At 34.8% G+C, this 18,871-nt stretch overlaps 1 long non-coding RNA gene across 2 annotated transcripts in view; it reads right to left on the bottom strand.

The window, feature by feature from the left end:
- LOC109276559 (uncharacterized) overlaps positions 1-18,871 on the bottom strand; it is a 95,101-nt gene that overhangs the window by 55,374 nt on the left and 20,856 nt on the right. The window lies entirely within an intron of this gene.

Below are 18,871 nucleotides of genomic sequence, written 5' to 3'. Positions count from 1 at the left end.
AAAAAAAACTCCCTGTATCATTATGGGAGATATTACAATGCATTTTTAGGATACTATTTTGTAAGTTATTTTAAACAAATACAGGAAAGTTTAGTGATTTCGACTGTAAGACAAATGCAGACCAATCCAGATTAAAATTTTAGTCAATAGTATCAAATTATAAATGTTCTATTCTTAAATATGTTTAGTGCAAAAATACATGGCCAAGCATAAGTTGATTCTTCAGGCATAAAAATGAGATCAAAAATATAAATTAACAATTGGGAATTATGTGCATCCTGAAATTTAGCTGGGTAGTTTGTCTATGTGCTCAGTTTTTTTGAGGCTTATTTGGAGAATCATGTAAATATTGCTGTTGTTTACTGAGGTCTCCAACAAATGAGTTACTTTATTTCTCTAGATTTCTCCTAACGGCCAGAGAAAAGATTAAAAAAATACATTTTATTTCAAAGGTGAACTGTTCTGCTATATTTAAAAGACATATATTTGATTCTATCACTTTTGCTTGACTTTCAATGTAGTCATCAAATTTGCAATATATTATTTGAAAAAGCTAAATTTAAATTTGAGTTTTTAAACATGAAGGGTTAAAAAATTAGGAATATGGAGAAGTGAGTAAACATTTATTGACTCATTTATTTATAATCACAAAGCTTACATTATAGAATTGTATATGGATGGATATTTATAGAATTTAACAAATAATATTTTTTTGTGATGTTAAAAAAGTACTTTAAAATGATGTATTTAGGGGTACCTGGGGGCTCATTGGTTGAACATCTGACTCTTGATTTTGGCTCTGGTTATGTTCTCACAGTTCATGAGTTCTAACCCTATATTGGGCTCTGTGCTGGCAGCATGGAGCCTGCTTGGGATTCCCACTCCCCCCCTCTCTCTGCCCCTCCTCTGCTTGCACACAATCTCTCTCTCAAAATAAATAAATAAACATTTTTTTTAAGTGATGTATTTAACAGGGTCAGTGTAACAAAAGAAATGCTACTTCAAAGTGATTATGCCCTGTTCAGTGTATTGTTCTTTAGGCACATGATGGGCTCCAGCACAGCAGAATATCTCATGTAGCAGAGCTGCAACACAGTCTAACAGGGATTCAAACTGTATAAACATAGTTGGGGAAGTGATGGGGGTGAATGGATTACCAAGAGTCCCAGTGAGTGAAAGCTCTTGGCTTATAATAAGCCAAGACGAAGGCAGGCATGGTGAGCTGCACTCAGCAACAAAACCTTGGACATTTTAGGAAAGCAGTGGTCCTGAGTTCCAATTGGTGACTGGCACGTGAGTTCATGCAAGGCCAGTGGCTTGTGTCTGGAACTAGAAGAACAACAACAAAAAAAATGGAACCGCTTGTTTTACTAATGATATTTAAAAATATTGATGGACAAGCAACATTATGTTGGGATTCCTTACACAAAGAGGATGAGGGGCATTGAGACATTCAAGAGACCCCTGCACATCTTTGTCTGGCGCTGAAAAGCCTAGATGGAGACATTGCTGTCCCAGGAGAATGACCAAGCAGCCTCTCAGAGCTTCAATTTGAATGTAATCCTTGGGATTCTCAGAAACATTTTGAAGAGGTAAACTTTTTCAAGTGTTTAGGATCCCATGAGGTCAGTGTCAGTAAGTGCCAGGAGAATTTGGGTTGATGTTCAGAAGACCCTTGTTTATTCCCATAGTTTGGTCAGGCCCGGAGAGACTCACATGACACCAAAATCACAATGACAATTTCTGCCTCATCAGATTATACATGACAATGAAATGGCTAGCCATGTCTGGCAAAGTGGATTGAATGAGTAGTTAGAACAGATAGAACAGTACCAGAATGAGCCTGAACAAATCCAACTTCTTTGGAACGTAAGGTTTACATTCTAGAGGCTGAGTGTGAAATCTAGCTCTGACACTAGTTCTGTGATCTTGGTCAAATCACCTTCCCTCTCCATACTTCTTTTTCCTCATGGAGATATAAAATGGAGGCTTTGTGATGATCAAATTAGATAGTAATTTTGCCACGGGGCAGTGTAAGAGGGAAAGTGCTACAGAATGCTTGATGTTATTATTTCCCCTTTGTGTTCTTTCTTTAGGCCCCACATGCTCATTCTCTTAAATTCGGGTACTCAGTGACTTTGTAGTCTTCTTTCCTCCAAATGTGATATTAATTTATTTATATTAATATATTCGTATTTTAATATTTAACAGTAATACACATTCCCCTCATTTTTTCTTACTGTTTTTAAAGCAGCTTTACTGATGTGTAAGTTACATACCACGAAATTCACATTGTAAGTGTGCAACTCAATAATTTTAATAAATTTATAGAGTCATGCAAACTTCATTAAGTTCTAGTTTTTAAAACATTTCTGTTTCTCCCAAAGTTCCTTTGTGCCTGTTTACAGGCACATGTTCTGTTCAGCAATATACATTTAAGCACAGATGCTACATCTTTCACTAATAATTACATATATCCTATTTTTTAAAAAAGGTTTCAGATATTAAAGAGGCGATATTCAGAAAATCAATGGTCATTAACGAAAGAGGCTGAAATTGGATAGCAGTGACTCACTCTTTTAAAATGTTTCACAGTACTACAGCTATAAAAGTGTCTAATGTCAGAGTTTTTCTGATGATATCTAGGGGGTACCTTTTGCTCGTTGCCTGACATCTAAGGGGTATCAGTAATGCTAAGGAGGATGCAACCTCCACAGTAATAATACCAGTATGGATTGTTATGAAGGCTTCATGAGTATGTAAAATGGACAGAAATGGATTTTATCTCTTTCCTGTCATTTACTGACTGTGTGATATTGGATATTTGATGTCACTGAACTTCTTTTCTCATTTGTAAAGTGAGAATAATATTTACTTTTTGTTTATCACTTCACAGTATTGTTATAACAGTGAAGGAGTGCCTATGAAAGCACCTTGTAGATAAAAAATCCTACACAGAGGTTAATTTCCTCCCTCATTATTAATTAATACAGTTAAGGCCAACTGTGTCTACAGTTAACTCATTTTGCCAAAACCCTAAAACTGAGTTGATGAATAAATAAGGAAAACTATTTTTCATCTGTGTGTTTATAGACTCTGTGGCTCATTAGCTACGTGGGTTGAAAGTAATTAGTATCCATTTGAAATACATTTTTGCATCACTCGAATGACTGAAATCTTAATATTAGTAGTGCATGGAGGGAATTTATTGGAATTTTAATATAATTCTATCTTCAAGTCTCAGAAATCTAATGTTTGACTCTTACTGATAAAATTTGCCAAGAATTTTCATCTTTCCACTTGAGAAAGAATTTTAAGTTGCTGGTGGCACTCAGCAGGAAGCCTCCTACACAATGAGATTGCAGTTTTTCTCTCTGTCAAGGTTAAAAGCTCAATACTATCTTGTCTTATAGGGTCGAAGCAAGCTATTCGAATTGTCTTTAAGTGGAAAGAAATGGAAAGGGGAATTTATGAAATTCTTCAAATTCGCTTCTCAAACATCTTTTCTGTCAGATTCCTCTGCTTTTGAATGGACCCCATTGTTGATAAAGCCATCTGAACTTTCTAGTGCAGACCTTTCTTCGTCTTGTGTATGGCAGAGAAAAGACTTATTCTTTGCAGGCATACATTGACAGCTTGAGAGAATTGAACAGTATAGATTTTAGGGTCTATTTAAGTGTTATTTCCTGATAGGGTGCCATATTTAGTGGGTCAGCAGTCTTGGCATTGTTTGCAAAGGATATGTTCATTCAAAAGAGCTGAATTTAAAGATACATGGAGACATCAATAAGAATTTTTCAAATACAGGTTTATCAAAATCATTGCCTCAATTACTCTTTACTAAAACTAAATCAGAAGTGGGGTCCCTGGGTGGCTCATTCAGTTGAGCATCTGACTTTTGATTTCAGCTCAGGTCATGATCTCACTCTTTGTGGGATCGAGCCCAGTGTCAGGCTCCACAATATCTGCTAGGGATTCTCTCTCTCCCTTTCTCTCTCTGCCCTTCCCCCTTCTAAAAATAAATAAAAAAACTTAAAAAATTAAATCAGAACTGGTAATAAATAACCTAATTATCCCTCTTATTTGTCCATTGTATTGATGAGAAACTTCCATATTTTATTTCCAAGGTTTCTTTTTTCTTTTCTTTAATTGATCTATTATCAAATTCATCTATCATCTATTCTCTCATTATTTGCATATTTTAATCATCACTTTGGATTGATTTTTATTGGCTTTTAAAATTTTAATTTACAAATACAATAAATATGGCTTTCCATCACATTCAAAAATCAAACCTCCATACCCTCGCTTGCACAGCCCTGCATGATCTAACACTGGCTTCTCCTTCTGGCCTAATTTTATGACCTCAACTTGAGCCATTTTTTTGATCAGTTAAACTCCAACTTCAATCACTTTTTTTAGGTTTTTTGCCTGTCCTTCTTACTTGAGAAGTCTGAAGACCAGTAGTCCTCCCAGTGTCCTCTTCCTGGAATAATTATCACGCTAATTGTGTCAGAGCTAGGGCTGGGGGTTCAGTTTCCCAGGAAACAGACTCTGAGGGGGAAATTAGGATGGAGGGAGTTTATTAGGGAATGCTCTTGGGATCAAGATTGTGCAAGGGAGGAAAGCAAGGTAGGCAGAGAGAGAAGTTGGGTTGCTACACAGCACTAATCAAGGCCTTAGGTGACCCTATCAGGAAATTTGAGGCTGGGTTGGCTCTTCCAGAATGTCTAGAGTTGGGTTGAGAGGATCTGGCCTTTATTCTCCTTTATTAACAGTTATTGAATGAAAGCTGTTCTTGGAAGGGCTGTGATCTTGGGCAAAGCTGCTCTCTCCAGTGAGGGAGATGTCTGGAGAGGGCTAACTGCTCTTAAAAGATAAGCTGAAGCATATTAAAATTTTTGAATTTATTTGAGCAAGAGTCAATTTGAATCAAGTAGTTCCAAACTGGAAGTGATTAGGAGTGCTCTACTGATAGGAGTTGGGGAAGGGCTTCTATAAAGAAAAGGCAGAAGCAATGTAACAAAATTATTAATTGGCTATAGCTTAAAGCCTAGTTGACTATTTGTGATTGGTTGTTCTTAAGTTTAATTGTAATTTTGAGGCATTTATAGATTTGATTATGGTTTGTTTTCATAGGCTGCCACATTAGAGCTACCTGTCTAATGGTCTCCTTGTTTAATTAACTTAACCCAAATAAAAGCTCTCAACCAGCAACACTTCTAGCAGCTGGGAAAATATCTGTCTGTCCTCAGGGAACTCTGGGTGGTCCATTACAGATTCCAATCCAGCTGCCTACTTCTGGTTGTTCAGAGCTCAACCCAAATGTCACCTGTGCAAAAGGGCTGTGGCAGGCATGCCCCAAGGTGATGCCCACTGAATCACCCTCTTGTATCATCCTATCCCTTTAAGTGTGGATGGAATCCTTGATTTGTTTCTCATCAATAGAAAATGGCAAAGTGATGGGATGCCACTCCCATAACCACATTAGGTTCTATAAGATTTCATCTTAGCAGACTGGAGTGTAAAAGACTCTTGCTAGTCTGGAAGAAACAAACAGTCTTGCTGTGAACTGCCTATGGAGATGTCCATGAGGCACAGAAGTGCTATCATCTCCAGCAGCTGATATCCACTAAGAAGCGAGGTCTCCCAGTCATGGAACCTTGAGAAAATGGGTCCTTCTAACAATCTGGTGAACTTGGACAAGGGCCCTGAATGCCCAAAAGAATTCATCTTGGCCAACACCTTGCCTGCATGTGGCTTGGTGAGACTTGGGCAGAGGACCCAGAAAACCTGACCCATGGAAACCAAGATAATAAGTGGATATAGTTTTAAGTCACTAAATTTGTGGAAATAGAAAACTAAAAAAAATCATGCAATCTGAAGTATACATTAAATTATTCCCTATCACATCTCTCTGTTTTAATTCTCTGTGTAATACTTAAATTCATAGGATATCTTGTTTATCTACACATTATCCATTTCTCATAACCAAAATGGAAGCAACAGGGAGACAGTAACCTTGTTTGTCTTATTTACAGTTTTGTTCCCAGTGTGTAGAGCAGTGTTGAGTGACATGTAGAAATGTACAAAAAAATACGTGAGAATTCTCCTTCATACTTCTTTCTGCCCCGACTCCTTTCTTCAGCATTCACTTTTGTTCATATTCTGATATGCTCCATCCATTCTAATGTCATTCATTAAGGTGTATACATATCAAAATATGTACATTAAGACACTTCAATGTGATTTTACTTTATGCCTCATTCTTTGACTTGCTGTTCCGTTTAACTTGTTTTAGAAATATTTCCATGTCACTTTACGTAGTTTTAATTTTGTCTTAATTTCCTGAATAGCATTGTGTACAATGGATGCACTGTAATTTATCTAATATTTCCTTGATAACATTTAGGTAGTTTCCACTCTTTTAAAAGTTTATTTTTGAGAGAGAGAGAGACAGAGACAGAGCATGAGAAGGAGAGAGGCAGAGACAGAGGGAGACACAGACACAGAATCCGAAGCAGGGTCCAGGCTCCACGCTGTCAGCACAGAGCCTGACACAGGGCTCAAACTCATGAACTCAAACTCATGAGATCATGACCTAAGCTGAAGTGGGACGCTTAACTGACTGAACCACCCAGGTGTCCCAGGAGTTTCCATTTTTAAAAACAATATCACTGTTATGAAACAATTATACAATTTATTCTTTACACACATTTTTAAATGTAAATTTATCAATATTAGCATAAAATGGATCCTAGACATGGAGTTGCTAGAGTAAAAGTGGGGCCTTTCATTTTCATCTCTTGTCTGAGCTGTTTCAATAATTTTTAAGAGATCGTGTCATCTCTAGGTTTTGCTCACTCATCCATCCCACAAAGTTTTAGTGTTTCATTAACATATTTCTGATCATATAAAAAAATAACCTTAAGCCTTTCAGTGTTTCCTTAGAGTCTACCAAATAAAGTTGTAACTCCTTAATCTGGCATTCGTGCTACATTATATTTTTTTCACCTTTCAGTCAAATATTTAACTATTTACCACACATGTTTTACTAGTGAGTTAACAGGAAGATGTATTCTCTAAGCATCGCTGCCAGTTTATCTTCTACGCATTTCACTTCTTCTCTCCTCTGGGATGCTATCCTTTTCCACTTTCTGTTGTTCCTGTCCTTTCATATAGCTCAAGTGCTGTTTTTCCTAGTAAAATATTTTTTATCTTTGGTAATGTCTTCATATGTGTAGATTTTCTTAATAGTTCACAAAAATTTTATGCATTTATTATATTCTTTAACTTTTAAAGCAATCCTTTGAAATAGGTAATAGTACATCTGTTTTGCAAATGAGCAAATTAAATTAGATCATTTAAGTATTTATCTAAGGCTCACTTCTTTTTCAGGGGCAGGGCTGTAATGCAAAACCTTCTGGCTCCAAGTCTAGTGCAGAGACATATGCGTTTCTTCTGAATCCTTGCAGTGCTGTGCCTGTTCTAGTGTAGAATTATGTGCTTATTCAATTCTGATGTACATTTTAAACATTATTTTTGTTATAGCATATTCATTCTCTTTTAGAATATAAATTCCTTGAATTAGGGGGCTTCTCTTAATTTAAATGTGTATTTATTTATTTTGAGAGAGAGAGAGTAAGAGAGAGAGAGAGAGAGAGAGCACATGCACAAGCATGTGAGGGGCAGAAAGAGAGGGAGGGAGAGAATCCCAACCAGGCTCCACGCTCAGTACGGAGCCCCACGCAGAGCTCGATCTCATGACCAGGAGATCATGACTTGAGCCAAAATCAAGAGTCTGATGTTCAACCAACTGAGCCACCCAGGGTCCCCTTGTCTTAATTTAATTTAAAAATTTCCCAACACTTTTTATTCCTTCAGCTATGTTTAATTAGTGAATAGAGATGAAGGGTTCAGTTACATATATATTGTACTTAATAAGACAAGTTATACTTGTATGGAAAAAAAGCCTTTTTTTCCAGTTTGCATCTAGCCAATCCAAGCTCTCTTTTGGATTATGTGCTCAGGTATAACTTGGTGATCCTGATGTACTGCCTTTCTTGCCTGGGGCCCATGTGTGTTTGGTCCCTAGGCACCCAAGCACATGGCTCAACCAGTATTTTTATAAACTAAATACAAGTGGCATATGTAGCAAATTTTCTTAATACTATCTGATTATCAGTAATTGATCTGAGGTTGTCAACAGAAATTTTCACCACTCTGGGACTTTGAGTTACCTCCAGCAGATTGAAGATCAAATCCTGTCTCCATCCCAGTACCAGAGACATTGCTGAGGGTGGCCAGCCCAAGGTCATTCTTGGATGCATAAGTTTGTCTTTCTGTTTTCACATGAGAACCAGCAACTCACTAGTTTACAAAGAAATTGGTAAAACCATCCATGTATATTCAGGGACAACTCTGCTGACCAAAATAAAGAGTGATGATAATCTTTATATGTTTGCCTATATAAATTTTTTAAATATTGATTTACTTCATTCTCTTCAGAATTCTTGATATATAAAATATCCTTAATTCTTCCCGAGAGTCATTCTATCAGCATGAATGATCTATGAGAAAACAGATTCTTACTGAAATTAAGGGGAAGTCATGAGCTAATTACTGCTTGTATCTTGACCAATATTTTTTCTATCTTTCCAGTTCCCTGTGTTCTGCTTGATGATTAGATACAATAAGTCACTGGAGGTTATGACCAGGTCTTAAAGGTTAGGGCATATTAAAAACTGGTGAACATGGGGCACCTGGATGGCTCAGTCAGTTATGTGTCCAACTTTGACTAGGGTCATGATCTCATGGTTCGTGAGTTTGAGCCCCATGTCAGGCTTTGTGCTGACAGCACAGAGCCTGGAGCCTGCTTTGGATTCTGTGTTTCCCTCTCTCTCTGCCTCTGCCCTAATCATGCTCTCTGTCTCTGTCTCTCTCTTTCTCAAATAAATAAATAAATAATAAATAAAACATTAAAAAAAACTAGTGAACAGGCCCCCCTTTTCCCTCTCAATAGTGACATATGATTCTAAGCCTTTCTCATAGTAATTTTAGTTTGTTTTTAAATTACAGAAGTAGTGTTTGTAAAATGTATATATGTGTATATATGTGTGTATGTGTGTGTATTTTCCAACACCACTGAACAACATAAAACAAAACGAAAGTTTCCATTGTTCCTCTACTATTATTTCCGTGAGTGGTAACTGTTAACCTTTTGGGTTATATTTTTTCAGATGTGAGAGAGTAAGTGTGTGTAAGATATATTCATGCTATTCCACTCATTCTTCAAATTATTATTTTTACTCCAGAATATGTCATGGATCCCTTCAATGTCAATACCTAGCTTCCATCTTCCATATGCCTCTGGTTACAGAGGGTGTCTTCTGCAAGACTGGTCTGTTTAAATTAATCATATTTACTTTTCCAACCATTTGGAAGAGTACGTTCAAAACTGAAACAGTGAACATGGTGGTATTTATATTACCCTACAATTCCCTGGAGGGGTCCTTGCTTCTTGCTCTTTGACCCCACATTGTTTTAGTGCAAAATGTTCTTTCCTACAATACACTGGTCATCTCTAATATTCAAAAGTAAGCTTTAAAACAAAGTAGGATATTTTTCTTTTTAAATATTGATTACTGAGTCATACCATTCTCTGGTGATTTGAAAGAAAGGTCTTTGACTTGTCAGAGCATCTGCATTTCGTAACAGTAACTAGTGGTTTCTAATGGCCTACATATTTTTAAATAGACTTTAATTTTTAAAGCAAAATTGAGAGGAAGGTACAGAGATTTCCCATATACCTCTGCCTCCACACATGCAAAACCTTCTTCATTATCAACGTTCCTCCATCAGAGTGGTACATTTGTTATAACCTATGAACCTAAATTGACACATTATCACCCAAACCCACAGTTTAGTTAGGGTTGAGTCCTGGTGTAGTACATTCTATGGGTTTGGACAAATGTATAATGGTATACATCATTATCGTATCCTACAGAGTAGAATTACTGTCCTAAAAATCCTCTGTCCTCTGCCTATTCATCTCTCTCCCCAGCCCCTGGCAACCATTGATCTTTTTTTTTTTTTTTAATTTCCTAATGTTTATTTATTTTTGAGAGAGAGAGAGACAGAGTGCAAGCATGGGAGGGGCAGAGAGAGAGGGAGACGCAGAATCTGAAGCAGGCTCCAGGCTCTTGAGCTGTCAGCACAGAGCCCGATGCGGGGCTTGAACTCACAAACTGTGAGATCATGACCTGAGCTGAAGTTGGACACTTAACCGACTGAGCCACCCAGGCGCCCCAATCATTGATCTTTTTAAGGTTTCTATAGTTTTGCCTTTTCCAGAATTTCATATAGCTGGAATCATACTACTTTCACTTAGTAATATACATTTCATTTTACTTCACGTCTTTTCATGGCTTGATAGCTCATTTCTTTTTAGTGCTTAATATTTTATTGTCTGCACTGAACATAGTCCATCCATTCACCTACTGAAGGACATCTTAGTTGCTTCCTAGTTTTTACAGTTATGAGTAAAGCTCTCCCAGACATCCATGTGCAGGTTTCTGTGTAGACATGTTTTCAACTTCTTTAGGTAAATACCAAGGAGCATGACTGCTGGATTCTATAGCAAGAATATGTTTAGTTTTTGGAAGAAACTGACAAACTGGCTTCCAAAGTGGCCGTGCCATTTTGTATTCCCACCAGCAATGAGTTTCTGTTGCTCCACATCCTTGTCAGCATTTGGTGTTGTCAATGTTCTAGGTTTTGGCCATTTTAACAGGTGTGCAATGGTATCTCATTTTAATTTGCATTTTTCTGATGACATAGAATGAGAAGCATCTTTTTATGTGCTGATTTACCACCTGTTTATCTTCTTTTGTGAGGCATCTATTAAGGTCTTTGGTCCATTTTATAATTGGGTGGTTTTCTTATTGTTGAGTTTTAAGTGTTCTTTGATATTTTATGCACCAATTATTTATCAATCATATCTTTTGCAAATATTTCCTTCAGTCTGTGGCTTGTTTTTTTTAAATTTTTTTTGCCAGTGTCTCCTGCAGAACAAAAATTTTAATTTTAATGTAGCCCAGCTTATTAATCTTATCTCCTTCATGAATCATGCTTTTGGTGTTGCATCTAAAAGCCATTGCCAAAACTTAAGATCACTTAGATTTATCTCCTGTGTTATCTTCTAGAAGTTTAGAGTTTTGCATTTTATACCAATATCTGTGATCCATTCTGAGTTTACATTTGTGAAAGATATTAGGTCTGTGTCTAGATTTCTTTTTTCATGTGAATGTCCCATTGTTCAGCACCATTTGTTGAAAAGACTATCTTTGCTTCATTGTATTGCTTTTGCTCTTTTATCAGAGATCAGTTGACTATATTTCTGTGGGTCTATTTCTGGGCTATTTATTCAGTCTTATTGATCTATTTGCCTGTTCTTTTGTCAATACCACACTTTTTTTTTTTTTTAAACGTTTATTTTTGAGAGATACGGAGACAGAATGCGAGCGGGGAAGGGGCAGAGAGAGAGAGGGAGACGCAGAATCCGAAGCAGGCTCCAGGCTGTCAGCACAGAGCCCGATGCGGGGCTCAAACTCACGAACTGTGAGATCACGACCTGAGCCGAAGTCGGACGCTCAACCGACTGAGCCACCCAGGCGTCCCAATACCACACTTTTTTTATTGCTCTAGCTTTATTGTAAGTCTTGAAGTCAAATAGTATCAATCTTAATTGTTCTTCTTCAATATTGTCTTGACTATTCTGGGTCTTTTGCCTTCCAAATAAACTTTAGAATCAGTTTGTCAATATCCACACAATAAGTTGCTGGGATTTTGATTCAGATTCCATTGAATCTATAGATCAAATTGAGAAGAATTGACATCTTGACAATATTGGGTCTTATCCATGCACATGAAATATCTTTTCATTTCTTTAGTTCTATGGTTCCTTTCATTAAAGTTTTATAGTCTTCATCATAGAGATCTTGTACAGATTTTGTTAAATGTATACCTAAGTATTTCAGTGTTTTGATGCTAATGTAAATTGTACTGCATTTTTAATTTCTAATTCCACTTGTTCATTGCTGTTATATAAGAAAGCAGTTGAACTTTGGTATATTAGCTTTATACCTGCAACCTTGCTATAATTGCTTTGGCCTATATATTTAAAAGTCACATCTATAAATATAATCAAACTGTTTAAATTGTTTAAACATTTAGCAGATGTTATATGTAAATTGGTGCTCATTTAACATATTCAATTATTCTGTATGTGAGAAATTGTGTTAAGTTTTCTTTTCCATTTATTTTGACTAATCAAGATATGAAGTTTTTTTCTTTTTGTCTATTTTTCTAGATACATTTGTATATACATATGAATGTTTATGTACATAAATAGCTGTTTCTTCAAATTAAATACAATTAAAAAAATTTTCTCAGAGTATATTTTTCCTTTTAGGTAAGAAATAGAAAGAACCACATATTGTAATATGGCTTGAAAGCAAAAATATCTCATAATTTAAGTAACATTTCAAATTAATGGGGAAATGGTATTTGTGGCCTGTTCATTCTTATTTATACCTTTGTAAATTTACCTATCCTCAAAATATGGTTTTGTATATCCATGGTATAACCTTATTTTTTTACATTTTAAAAATATCCCTTTAGTGTTGGAAGATATTCTGCCTTTCTAAACAGGAGTAAAAATATTAGGTGTAGAATGTATTTACCACTCACTGAATACGGAATAGAAATTCCCTATTTTCTATAAAATTCCAGACTGACTAATATTCAGGTTAAAACCTGAACAATCATCATGTTTTCCTTGGGAATATTTAATTATTCTTGCCATCCAAGTCAGAGTCTGGTTAGAATACACAGTTCTCAAATCGTAGTTGTAATCGTAATCGGCTTACATTGTCAGGATTCATGAGGTCCCACCTCTTCCCATAGAATGGCACACAATGAATAATATGTGCCTTAACATGCACATTTAGATATGCTCTATTGATTTTCTTTTTTTTTAAGTTTATTTATTTATTTTGAGAAAAAGAGAGAGAGTTGGGGAGAGGCAGAGAGAAAAGAAAACAGAAAGAATCTCAATCAGGATCTGCACTGTCAGTGCAGAGTTTGACACTGGTTCAGACTCATGAACTGTGAGATCATGACCTGAGCTGAAATCAAGAGTCAGATGTTCACTGACTGAACCATCCAGGAGCCCTTGTTTTTGATTTTCAACTTCTCTTTTCAAAAGCTTTCAAGATCATATGGATGCTCAAGCTCAGGGGTCAGCAAATATTTTCTTTAAAGGGCCAGATGTTCAAAATTCTGAAGGACCAGATGGTCTCTGCTGCAAGCACTCAACTATGTCTTGTAGTTGGGTCATGGAAAAAGAAAAGAATGCTCATAACTGTGTTCCAATAAAACTTTGTTTACAAAAAAATGTGGTGGGTGAGATTTGGTTTGCAGGCCTTAATTTGCTGACCCCTGTGCTGGCTCATTACTATTCATAGTTATTACCAGTCTAGAATAAGATCAGGAGCTTGTACTCAAATATAAATCTACACAGTGCTTTCTTCATTGAGGAAGTATTATTATAAAAAATATATCAGTTGAATTAAATATTGTTTAGTGACTATAGAGTTGACTTATATGATGTCATAAGCTCCTTATCTCACCATGTACTGGGAAGAGTTTTCTGTCCAACACTGCTCCATACAGGATACTTTGAGTAGCATTGCTCAAGCTTATTCTCATATAGCAGTCTCTAAAAACTTTTCAATTTATCATTACATTAAATCCATTTTTTTCCCAACGTAGAGAATGCTTTTTCTGCTACTTATTTTGCTGTTATTGTTGGCACTCTGGCTCAAATTAAAGGCAAAAAAACAGGAATTGTGTTAAGAGTCACTTACTTCTCTAGCAGCTATGGAAGAGCTACCTTCAGCACACATGGATGGATATTCTCACTTCATTCCCTTCACTTCCTCAATTCAAAAAATATCCACGTGGTGTTCCTTTTTAACAACAACCAATGTTGAATCTTTAACTTTTACTGTAAATTGTTTATTAAAAGATATATTTATTGGATGATAATTAATTTTAACTTTTTATGTCAAATAGTAGTAACAGAAAGGACATTTGGAGATACACATGCATTTATCAATTTGCTTGTTTATTCATAGTAAAAACATAGAGCTAAAAGTGTTATGATATGTTGCCATGATAAGTACATGCAAAGTGTTTCATTTCATTAATTAGGTAATTTAAGGGAGTGTTGATCAATCGGTGTATAATTTGTGCATGAATTTGCAAGCTAACATCTGTAACTTAAAACTGTCATTATGGATATAGTTCTAGATTTCCAATCTTCTTCAAACAATGCCAGACATAAAATTTCAAGTGTGTGAAGATAAGAGATTACATTCTTTCTTTTTTCTCTCCTTATCTATATGTGACAAAATTTCCAGATTCTCAAAATCTGAACAATTTTCTGTACTGTATAACCCGTTCTCAAGTTGGGCATTTAAACTCGAAATGGCTATTCACATTGGCCATTCCATTTAGAATTTATGTCTCCACTTTTTAAAACCTAGCAGATGAGTTTGAGTTTAAAATTAACTTAATCGCTTGCATGTCAAATCTGTCACCATTTTATTTTTTTTTTTTGCCTTGCCAATTGTGATTAGTGGATAATTTAGGGGATGTCATGACAATTCACTACTATAAACAAATGTTATGACATAATTTGTATTCACATTTAAAGAACTTATTAATATTCAAAATGCATAGGATTTTCTCTACTGGTAATACAGCACCTTTTCTTTCTCCCACAAATCACTCAGAAAAAATTTCAAGTCTTGGCTTCATGTGGATTTTAGAGATGTGAAAGTAAGTATCTCAAAAAATAAAGTGTGGATTGGTAGAACCATATATTCATTCTTTCATTAAGCATTTATTGGTCCATTATTCAGTGTTCAGAATTTGTTTAAAACACATAAAGATAACAATTCAGTTTGATAGGACTTCATAAATGTGCTTTATAATTTAGATTGAGGTTTTCATGGCTTTTATCAATTTAGTCACATACAAGCAGGGCTGTTTGATCATATTCTATTTCCTGGCTTCAACATTTCAAGCCTCTCCAGGGCAGAAATGAAAGATTATGAGTGTGCTACATTTCTATAGCTCTTTCATTTCTACCCCAACCCTAGCTTACTTTCATGTCTGCAATAAAAATTTTGATCCAGGTTGGATTTATGTGAACATTATTTTTTTCAGATTGACCTACCCTGTGACTGAATTTTGCAATGAAACCTTATCAGGTTGTTATACACCATTGCAACTGGGCACCTTAAAATTAGATAGAAGAAATAGAATATGTTACCAAAGGATGTGCTGACTGGATAAAAAGTGGGTTTTATACCTTGTTTCATATTTTTTGAGCATAGAAGCCACTTTAAAAGTTTGCAAGTCTTTAAAGCATTAGCTCCAGATATTTTAAATGTGCTAAGGTTAGAAAGTGCAGGAAAAATATAAAACATTGTGTGAAGGAAATTCTGATATAGTATTATATTAGAGAGATAGAGGTTCAGAAACATATTGGAAAGAAACCAAGAAATCTGGGTTTTCTTGTTTTAACTTTCTTATCAAATGGTTGTGAGACAACACAAAAGTCATAATCTTCCTTATGTCCCAAGATGTCTGTGGACGTCTGATTATTATTTGTAATCAATTAGTGTTATCACTCTGATTTCACACAATTTTGACCAAAGTAAAAGAAATAGCAATTAAGTTAATTTATCCAAAATAGAAAAATATGCAATATTTATAAGATAGTTTAGAATTGAAAATAGTTCATGGACTTCCCATGACTATCTTGGAAGATAATATGCATAATGATTAAAATATTTAGGTTGCTTGGGTTCGAATCTTAACTAGCCAGTTACTAACTAAATGATCTTGGGAAAAGCTACCTCATCTACCTTTGCATTAATCGCTTCATCTGTAAAATGAAAATACTAATTTCACAGCTGTGTTGTAAAGATTAAATATTGAATACACGTAAAACATATGGAACAGTTCCTGGAGTACAGTAGGCACACAATAAATGTTGTTTCTGATTATTTTATCAATATCGTCATTAGCATCATTATTGTTAGTTTTGAGTCCATTTTGGTGTGAACTTAGGGGTCCAAGGTTCTAGATTGAAAACCATTGATCTAAACTCATAAACTCATTAAACTGAATTTTAATTTAGAAAAAAATTAAAATTGGTCAAACAAGAATTTGTAAAATAAAATTTTCAATGTTTATCAGACAAGTCACAGACTATTAGGCATTGTGCATATGTGGTCTAAGTGGTTAATTCAAACTAATTTGCCCCATTCTGTTCTGACAGTAAACTGACAAAGATTCATCAGGGAAAAAGGCTTATTTGCTGCCTAATACACAGAAAACTTTTCCATGTAGGGATACCACAGACTGGAAAACACATTTTTTCTTTTGGAATTGTCATTATTTTATCCAGAAATCACTTTTCTTTTTAATTTTCAGCAGTGTTTTCTTTTTATTTTTTATATTAATAGCTGTAAGTTCGTTTTTCTATAGCCAAAGGATGCTGCATGCATTTGGACTATGTAACCAACTGTAATAAAGAATAGAAACTTTTCTGTGTGTTTTTTTTATAGTCATATATACAATATAAAAATTCTTGGTAAATAAGATCACGTATAAAAGAGCCAAAAGCCTAGGGGCGCCTGAGTGGCTCAGTTGGTTAAGTATCTGACTTCGGCTCAGGTCACGATCTCACGGTTCGTGGGTTTGAGCCCCATACAGGCCTCTGTGCTGACAGCTCAGAGTTTGGATCCTGCTTCAGATTCTTTCTTTCTCTCTCTCTCTCCTCCTTCAAAAATAAGTAAACATTAAAAAAAAGAGCCAAAAGCCTAATATATGCCATAGTGTGACCGATAACACTATATTGAAGTTATTCTAAATTGTACACTACACTGTGTGATATATTTACACAAAACATCATTCTAGTAACACACACATTTGGTTTATTATTTCACTTGAGGAGGTTTTTGCCTGGGCAGCTCTGCCTTAAAAGCAGAACAGGTTCTATCTAGCAAAGTATCTTGTCTAAATGACGCTTGGAGTACTTTGTGTTCTCTAATGATATGACACAAAGTAACGTAAATTTGAGCAGTTGCTGGTTTGGTTCTTTATAGTTAGATCTGAGTCATGAAGATAAATATTATACAAGGTCCACTTGGCACCATATAATAAAACATCATTGGTACAAAAAATGTTTTGTATAGAAACACCATCAATGCAGTTTTCATTTAAATGTATAGATTTGCCCAAGAGCCACACTGTCACTTTTACTTCCTAAAATATATTGCCTTAGGAAACACTATCATAATACGTCTCCTCAAGGTCCCGTAGGAAGCTCTAGATTTTAAAATTTTATATTCTGAAATTTTCTTCTAGTAATAAAAATTCCATTTTTCATAAGCAATGCATATTTGCAGAACTGAATTCACAGAAATTCTAAGTTTTAAATTGGAAAAATTTTCAATAATAGAAAATAATAGTAACTATTTTCATTAACTCTTACCTTAAAATAAATTATTTGTATTTTTCTCTTTCCATACTCATAAAATTTTTTTAGTTCTTTTATATCACTGATAAAGATACCAAAAAGACACATTAAAAATAGACTAATAGTTATCAGTTGAAATATACTTAATTTTAATAGGAAAATAATTTAATTCTTATGTATAGTGCCATATAGTTTGGTCCATAATAGTAGATTCATTTGGAAAACTCAAAATGTTTTGTCTTTTTCTTCTGTAATAATAATGTTTTTTATTCATTTATAGTTAATTTCAGTTATAGTTGAAAATATTATTTATATCATAAGGCAAGTACCTAATTTGTGTAGATTACTAAGGAGTTTTTTGTATTAAATTTTGTCCTATGTAAACCTTAGAATCTTACATTTGTTGGACTTTAATCACTGAATATGACATATTTTGTTTATAAAATAGTCAATCATTTTGTGGCATATTTAGCAATATATTTGCGCACGTGGCTTTCCTGGTACTCAAATAATATCTGATAAAGTGTTTTAGAACCTTTTTAATAAGAGTTCAACAAATTCAATTCTCACAATTTGATTGTTATAATTGAATATTTTGCTCAATCTGTCTGTACGTATCAGAGGCACAATTGCAGAGGTTGCTAATCCTTTGTGTTTGTTTTTAAAACAATACTTGAAAAAATAAGATGACATAGGAATTTATCAAACTATTCACACTATTATTAACAAAAATTATCAATATAATTTTTATTAATACTTCCTTGGCATCTAGCTAAAATAGTTAAGTACTCATTTCACTTAAGATTTCAGGAGAGAAGAGTAACAAAATTGTGACTGTAATGTACCAAAGATGATGTTGTGGTGCTGCCACAGTAAACATCTCAAATAAAAGCAGTAGTTCATATCTTAATATTGCATTATCCTTACTGTTGTCGTCATCATTCAAGAATCAATAAGGGTCTTTTATGTCCACGGCCTCAAGCATACAATAGTCACAGATATTCCTACTTTTAATTGTAAGACTGAGGTGCCTTAAAGAGAAAAGCATTTTAGTGAAATCTATAATCTTATTTAAAAATACCAAAGACCAGATCTGGATGACTCAGAACCTAGGGTTTATACCAGTGAGAGAAGATGGTAATGGATTGAGATAACACAAGGACTGTACTGTCAAATCAGACTCACTCAAATAAGAAATCTTACCTAATAGCAAACTTTACCAATAATTTCAGGAAGATAAGTAATCATGAAGCA

This window comes from Panthera pardus, unplaced genomic scaffold, assembly GCF_024362965.1.
Source record: "Panthera pardus isolate Hobbes unplaced genomic scaffold, ASM2436296v1 HiC_scaffold_21, whole genome shotgun sequence".
NCBI classification, from domain to species: Eukaryota; Metazoa; Chordata; class Mammalia; order Carnivora; family Felidae; genus Panthera; species Panthera pardus.
Note: the sequence above shows the minus strand (reverse complement) of the source record. Positions and strands in the feature narration are given on the sequence as shown.